This window comes from Carcharodon carcharias, chromosome 33 (assembly GCF_017639515.1).
Source record: "Carcharodon carcharias isolate sCarCar2 chromosome 33, sCarCar2.pri, whole genome shotgun sequence".
Classification (NCBI taxonomy): domain Eukaryota; kingdom Metazoa; phylum Chordata; class Chondrichthyes; order Lamniformes; family Lamnidae; genus Carcharodon; species Carcharodon carcharias.
In genome coordinates, this window is record NC_054499.1 from 11,391,394 (window position 1) to 11,397,536 (window position 6,143).

Below are 6,143 nucleotides of genomic sequence, written 5' to 3' on the forward strand. Positions count from 1 at the left end.
CCATCGGGAACATCCTTCCTGCATCTACCCTGTCTAGTCCTGCTAGAATTTTATACGTTTCTATGAGATCCCCCCTCATTCTTCTGAACTCCAGTGAATATAATCCTAATCGACTCAATCTCTCCTCATATGTCAGTCCTGTCATTCCAGGAATCAGTCTGGTAAACCTTCGCTGCACTCTCTCTATAGCAAGTACATCCTTCTTCAGGTAAGGAGACCAAAACTGCACACAATGTTCAAGGTGTCGTCTCACCAAGGCCCTGTATAATTGCAGCAAGACATCCCTGTTCCTGTACTCGAATCCTCTGGCTATGAAGGTCAACATACCAGTTGCCTTCTTTACCGCCTGCTGGACCTGCATGCTTACCTTCAGCGACTGGTGTACAAGGACACCCAGGTCTGATTGCACATTACCCTCTCTCAATTTATAGCCATTCAAATAATAATCTGCCTTCCTGTTTTTGCTACCAAAATGGATAACCTCATATTTATCCACATTATACTGCATCTGCCATGCATTTGCCCACTCACTCAGCTTGTCCAAATCACACTGAAGCATCGCTGCATCCTCCTCACAGCTCACCCTCCCACCCAGCTTTGTGTCTTCTGCAAATTTGGAGATATTACATTTAATTCCCTCATCTAAATCATTAATATATATCATGAATAACTGGGGTCCCAGCACTGATCCCTATGGTACCCCACTAGTCATTGCCTGCCATTCGGAAAAAGACCCATTTATTCCTACTCTTTGTTTCCTGTCTGCCAACCAGTTTTCTATCTATCTCAATACTCTACACCCAATCCCATGCGCTTTAATTTTACATGCCAATCTCTTATGTGGGACTTTGTCGAAAGCCTCCAGAAAGTCCAAATAACCCACATCCACTGGCTTCTCCTCATCAACTGTACTAGTTACATCCTCACAAAATTCCAGTCGATTTGCCAAGCATGATTTCCCTTTCATAAATCCATGCTTGAGTTAGTCACTGAAGAGTGAAGACAGAGTTTTAAGTTGTGAGTACACAAGCGTAGTTGTTGAGATTAGCTTGTAAATAAACTGCATGTGTTTATTCTAACAACAATCTCCAGACGTTCTCTGTCTCTGTACCAATGTCATGAAGCTATTAATGTATATAATATTATTGGAAAATATTTTCCTTTTAAAATAGAGGTTTAGTCTGTGGGTGTGCCTTAATTGGATTGAAGCCGGCTAGTCTGGGTGCTTTGATGTATACTAGTTTTGATATATAAGAGGGGTAGAGTGCACTTGCATTTTTTTGAAAAGAGCATTCAAGAAGCGGGGTGAAAACTACCACCTAGCTAGCAGATTCTAAGCAATATGTTTATATTACTAATAACATTGGTACTCTGAAAGGAGTTATATTGTTAAAAGAGGTGAAGTTCAAAGAGGTTGGTAATACAATGAGAATTTACATTCAATGGGATGTGCCAGGTATAACAGACAACCGTTTTGTGTGTGCAGAGCAGAGGCAATGTGAAATCAAAGGCAGCTGTAAGCCTCCAACTGGCTACACTGGAACTAAAGTGAAAAGAACCTCATTTTGAATTCATAAGGTGAAAATGCTTTGCCTGGTGATTGGTTAAGTCTATGGGTTGCTGTTACCTTAATGGAGATTAGTTTGGGAATTTGATAAAAGCTATGATTGTAGAAATTTGTAGCCATGTGTATATATTTAAGACCATAAGACATAGGAGCAGAAATTAGGCCATTCGGCCCATTGAGTCTGCTCCACCATTCAATCATGGCTGATAAGTTTCTCAACCCCATTCTCCCGCCTTCTCCCCGTAACCTTTGATCCCCTTTCCAATCAAGAACCTATCTATCTCTGTCTTAAATACACTCAATGACCTGGCTTCCACAGCCTTCTGTGGCAATGAATTCCATAGATTCACCACTCTCTGGCTAAAGAAGTTTCTCCTCATCTCTCTTCTAAAAGGTTTTCCCTTTACTCTGAAGCTGTGCCCTTGGGTCCTAGTCTCTCCTACTAATGGAAACATCTTCCCTACATCCACTCTATCCAGGCCTTTCAGTATTCTGTAAGTTTCAATCAAATCCCCCCCTCATCCTTCTAAACTCCATCGAGTATAGACCCAGAGTCCTCAAACATTCCTCATATGTTAATAAAAGCCTTTCATTCCTGGGATCGTCCTCATGAACCTCCTCTGGACCCTCTCCAGGGCCAGAACATCCTTCCTGATATACAGGGCCCAAAATTGCTCTCATTATTCTAAATGTGGTCTGACCAGAGCCTTATAAAGCCTCAGCAGCACATCCCTGCTTTTATATTCTAGTCCTCTCGAAATAAATGCCAACATTGCATTTGCCCTCCTAACTACTGACTCAACCTGAAAGTTAACCTTAAGAGAATCCTGGACTAGGACTCTTTAAGTTTAACTTGTGTAAATTAACAAAATGTTTTATTTAGCTTAATATAAAACCTCTCCAGAACTGGTGGCCTGATTCCTGAATTTAGAGTTGCATCTCAAACACAACAATTAAAATGATAGGTTATGACAGTTGTTTAAAGTTTCCCTCTGGGATTTATTTTAAATAACTCAGCTTTACCAATTGCTCAGTGATAACAACCCACTCGGTCACCACGAAGCAAGCGAGCTGCTTTAGCCCCAACAAACCAAGGGTACTGGACCCAACAGTGGTCCCCTAATGCCCTTTAAGAAATAGAATTAAAAACCCTCCAAGCTTTTCTTTTCCTGCCTTCTGACAGGTAACCTAACAGGTTCAGTAACCTGTCCTTTGAATACTTCTAATCTTCAAGCCAAATCTGGTACACTGAGTTTGACAGGCGAACTCGTGACTGGATCCAGTTTCTGGCCACGATCCCAGTGACTGGCAGATTCCCAATGGGAGGATAATCCCTCAAAGGATGAGGGCAACAGACGTGTGGGAATACCACCACCTGAAAGTTCTCCTCCAAGCCACTCATCATTCTGACTTGGAAATATTCCGGTCGTTCCTTCACTGTCACTGGGTCAAAATCCTGGAACTCCCTCCCTAACAGCACTGTGGGTGTACCTACATCACACGGACTGCAGCGGTTCAAGAAGGCAGCTCACCACCACCTTCTCATAGAAACAGAAACTAGGAGCAGGAGCCAGCATTCACTGCCCATCCCTAATTGCCTTTGAGAGTATTATTTAAATGGTGATATATTGGGAAATGTGGATGCACAAAGGGATCTGGGTGTCCTTGTACACCAGTCAATGAAAGTAAATAGGCAGGTGCAGTAAGTAATTAGGATGGCAAATAGTACGTTGGCCTTCATTGCAAGAGGATTTGACTTCAGAAGTAGGGATGTCTTACTGCAGTTATACAGGGCCTTGGTGAGACCACACCTGGAGTATTGTGTGCAATTTTGGTCTCCCTGCCTAAGAAAGGATATACTTACCATAGAGGGAGTGCAGTGAAGGTTCACTAGGCCGATACCGGGGATGGCAGGATTGTTGTATGAGGAGGGATTGGTTTAACTGGGCCTGTATTCACTAGAGTTTCGAAGAATGAGAGGGGATCTGATTGAAAGGTATAAATTAATAACAGGGCTAGACAGACTGGATGCAGGGAGGATGCTTCCCCTGGTTGGGGAGTCTAGAACCAGGGGCCACAGTCTCAGGATATGGGGCAGGCCATTTAGGACTGAGATGTAGAAACATTTCTTCACACAGAGGGTGATTAACCTGTGGGATTCTCTACTACAGAAGGCTGTGGAGATCGGGTTACTGAGTATAATCAAGAAAGAAATTGATAGGTTTTTGGATATTAGGGGCATCGAGGGGTATGGAGAGAAAGCAGGAATATGGCGTTGAGATAGAGGATCAGCCATGATCATATTGAAAGGCGGAGCAGGTTCGAAGGGTTGAATAGCCTACTCCTGCTCCTTGTTTCTATGTTTCTATGTGTTGTGGTACCTTTGGGAAATGGACTACAGGAGGCTCAGGTACAGGTCACGATCGTTTATTCAAGCAATTGAAAGGAGAGAACCATCTCACGGCAGCTTGAGATAGCACTTTGCTAAATTACAAGTGTTCAGCAAATTTATACTTTACTGATCACATACATCTCTGGCATCAGGTACATCCCACTTTTCACCCAGGCAGAGTCCTTCCCTCCTATCTAAGCTGGGACCATCTGTCCTTCCCCTACCTGTTGAAGAGCACACTTAATCATCATTGTTTTCCAACCTAAGTCTCCAGTCTGACTCCCAGAACACCCAATCTATCTTATTTTTAATTCCTTCATGTCCAGTCTAGCTTCCAGGACCTTGCTGGTGATTGCAAGCCCTGAGAGTGTACAAAGTTCATCTGGTTTAACTGTTTAACTGTTGATTTACTGGTTTGCGCTGGCCTGCCTGTAGATTCTAATGTAGGCAGTTCATTCCCTTATAATGAATTCTCCCTCACCATAACTTCTCACTTACTTTCTTCATCCTAACAGTCCCTCCTTTTGGCCCTTGGCCTAGCCCAAGGGAGCCAACTATAGTGGGCCTGTCCATCCCTTTAAGCCCCGCTGCCCATTGATGCTGGCCAGTCATCCAGCTTTGGGTTGTAAAAGGCACTGTCAGACCATCTGTATCATTTGGCCCTTCAATTCAGGCCTCTGGCTTACTAAATTTCTTCTCCGCCTGCTAAAACTCCCCCAGCGCCACCTCTTTTGTGACCTTCGGCTGCAATGAATCAAGTATGTTAAATATATAACTAGTACCAGCTAAGTCACAACCAGGGCATGGGAGGTCATCCGAATCCACGGGTGTATTTGTACATTTGAGCCCCAATTCCACCACCACCATGCGGAGGAACCTATTTGCTCGATACCCTCTTTTATGGCTCTAACCTGTTGCCGCAGTGTATAGTGAGCTCTGTATATCTGCTGAACCTGACCCCGAATTGCGGTGAAATGCTCTGGTAATAGAGGAATTTTGTAGGAGAACTGGTTCAAACACTGTGTCAGTTTATCCTTAAGGCTTTCTCTGACCTGAATAGTAGCCGCTCCTCTCTTGTATATTTCGACCAGTTCCACCTTCGTCACGCTTGCCGGCACCTGCGGGTGTAGGCACACTGAATGATTGTGGATGGGGCACATCCGGTTGCTCCCGTACTGGATCTCTTGCTGCCACGTAGTGATACAATATCTCCCATTCCCGATATATGCAACATGGGTCAGTTCCTTCGCAGCCCATATAGTTTCCATTGTACAGTTTGCTGCCGCTTTAAATCCACAGTTAGCTTCTTCCGTCTAATATATTGGATGCGCACATACTACTGTGGTGACCTCCATTCTACACCCTTCTAAGGTGGCGCTAACTATATTCCCTTCTATGTCTGGATATGGTGGAATGTCATGGTACCTAATATAATAATCCCTCTGTATCACCCCAATATTTTCTACTACATGTAATGTTCTGCCAGGTGTTAACATAGGTATAACAGGTATCACTAAGACAATGCCTATTAGCATATTATTATTCACTATACATTCAACATTCATTCCATATTCACGTGTCAAACCTCTGAGCTGGCAACCAGTCAAGTCATGATCCTTATGTTGTGAAAGATTAAAGCAATGTTCCTTAGTTATCCATTAAGGAACTACCCCTTCATTAATCTGTCTTCAATTCTGTCAGGCTTGTTCCAGTGCCCAGGATCCATTGATGCTGCAAACATCATTTCTGCTCACTTCATTTGAAATATTTTTCCCTATCCCGATCAGTTTATTGATAATCCTCGCATGAATTTTGAGCATGGTAGTCAGATTTTGAATTAACCATGTCATGTTCTGGTCTGTGTTTAACTGGGTGTTGTGAATTCCCTGTTCCTGTTCTAAAATTTCCTTAAGCTTGGAGCTCAAGGTCTGGACCTTCTGGTCAACAGTTGCCAGATCAACCGAATTAACCATTAACCCTGTACGTGTCATATCCCTGACACTTCCACACCCGATCTGAAGAAAACCATTGCTACAATTCAAAATCACTTGTTCTCCTACTGTTACATTGATCATTCCCCGTTGCGTGTCACATTCAGCACTGTCCGTGCTGTACCAAAGTTCCTCCTGCGGTGTAGGATGAGCCGTGATGATCCCCAACCTTGTTGCCAGTACTGATACGCCC